Raw genomic sequence first — 2,386 nt, 5'->3', positions numbered from 1 at the left:
CAAAAAAAAAAAAATTGGTTAATTCTGAACACATCCCACTAATAAGAGAGCGTGTACGCTTCTGCAAATACATGATTTTAGTTGTTTTGTTTTTACTTTCATTCTCGAAAATATTTTTTAAAAATCAATTGAGTTATACAAGTTATAGGTCATGGTAGGGGTGAAAATCTGTTTTAAAATGATGTATTTTGTTCCCCTTTTTACATCACTAGAACCCGTCATTTGAACAGGTGTTTAGACTTTTTTAAATCCGCTGTGTAAACATCATTTTCACACTTAATTTTCAGTTCAATGTCTTTTAAACTTCTCCTTTGTGAACACAAAAATAAAAGGAAGAATGCCTCTTAACAGTATTAGTAGACACGGGATGTTTTCACCACAAACACTATTGAGATGAAGTTTATATTTACATTTGCATGAAATGCTATATACAAACCACTATCCTAATTTCAATTTATGGAGCTGAACAGGAGCAGTCTCCATTATCCGAATATTCCATGCTGGAGCCTGAACAGGTGGCCAGCCAATCGCAGGGCACCACCAAGACAAACAACAACCACTTGCACTCCCAATCACAACCAGGGACAATTTAGAGTGTTCAGTTGAACTACCGTGTATGTTTTTGGAATGTGGAAGGAAACCAGAGTCACGGAGAAAACCCACGCAGGCATGGGGAGAACATGCAAACTTCACACAGGAAGGCCGAAGCCCGGATTCGAACCCTGCATGTCTGTACTCTGAGGCAGACGTGTTAACCAGTCGTACAACGCATCTCAGAGTGCTTGTCCATATCTGATATTAGTGTTACCTGCATTAAAAAAAGATTTAATTAGTGTAACAAAGCAAAGTAGTCCTACTAATAAAACACAGTGGTTAACTCGCTGTATTTGTAATGATGATAATCTCAATGCTGAGTGACCTTTGAGTCTGAAACCCAAGAAAGTGCCAGAAGCATTTTGTGTTGGTACACCAAAATACTCTTAATTTCTTCGACAATGTTCCTGTATTCATCTATAAATACGCATCTGGTCTTTCTGCACTTGTGTACGTGTGTGTGTGTGAGTGCACCCCCCTTACCCCCTCGGAATGAATTATTTAGAGGAGAGTCTCCTCGACTTATACACGGTCGAGCGGCCTCTGGCACGTACCGCTCCGCTCACAGTGGCACAAGAGACCCTAATTCGGCAACGTCTGCCGCTGTCTTACCCAACAGCGCCACACACACTTCCCCGCATGCTCTGGTCCACAGTTGATGTCCCTTTACGCAACTTCTCCACCAGAGAGATCAAGTCTTTTGGCATTTGAGGCAATGCATATAATGCGTCCTAAATCAAAATAAAATAATATGTCACAATGTCATATTTTCCGATACATTGGATTTAGAACAAACATTGCGGATGTCCGCGATCTCGAAGCCGCACTATGTGTCCGCGGAGAAGAACCATGTAAAATATTCATCCATATGGCTGGCTTAATAATGTATTATCCCTCAATTTAGCACCAAGAGCTTTGCTGTGCTCAGCTTTGCTCCAACTGCCACCAAGCACAAGAAGTCCAGTTATTTGAGCTTTGAAAATATCAAATTTTCACACTTACAAATTCCGATTAATGCGATGGAGCAGCTTGTAGGAGGTGCCCCTTCTCCAACCCGCAGCTTGTCTGTGTCCTTCACATCTTTGCGGGGAAGGTGGAAAATGCATTACAGATTTGTTCAGGTGCTTAGATTATTCAGACAGCTTGTCTAGTTTACTATTTTAGGTTAGGTACTTATTGCTGGTTGTTTATTAGCAGGATTATGCAAATGCTTTTTTTTTTTTTCATTTGTGGCATGATCTCAGAGACATCTTGTATGAGTATGACAAGTGTGGATCTAAGATTACATTACTGATGATGGGAGGTTTTTATTAAAAAGATATCTTTTTTTTTTAAATCCTTGAAGGTTTACACCAAGGTGCTGATCCATACTGTGATTATCTCGCCATGGCAGAAGGCTGCCATTTACTAGTTCCAATCTAATTGCCCATGTTTCTGAAGGGCATCTCAGTAAAATAGACTGTGTCCAAATATAGCCGGAATCACATCACAGTGTGGCAGCCCGATGCTCATGTGACCAAGTCCTCAATGAGCCAGACCAACACTGATGGGATACTGCAGCTTCATCTCTGTATTTTTAAATTGACTCCAACCTCTCTCCAAAAGTAATCCCCAAGCACCTAGGTCTTGCCTCCCACCCACACAAACATACGGTGAAGCGCACACTTTCCATTTCTCACTTTGCAGGTGTCATGCAGTCTTTCCCGACCTCTGTCGAGCACACACACACACACACACACACACACACACACACACACACACACACACACACACACACACACACACACACACA

Source organism: Hippocampus comes, unplaced genomic scaffold (genome assembly GCF_001891065.2).
Source record: "Hippocampus comes isolate QL1 unplaced genomic scaffold, H_comes_QL1_v1.1 scaffold156, whole genome shotgun sequence".
Taxonomy (NCBI): Eukaryota; Metazoa; Chordata; class Actinopteri; order Syngnathiformes; family Syngnathidae; genus Hippocampus; species Hippocampus comes.
The sequence above is the reverse complement of the archived record's forward strand: the minus strand, read 5'-3'. Positions refer to the sequence as shown.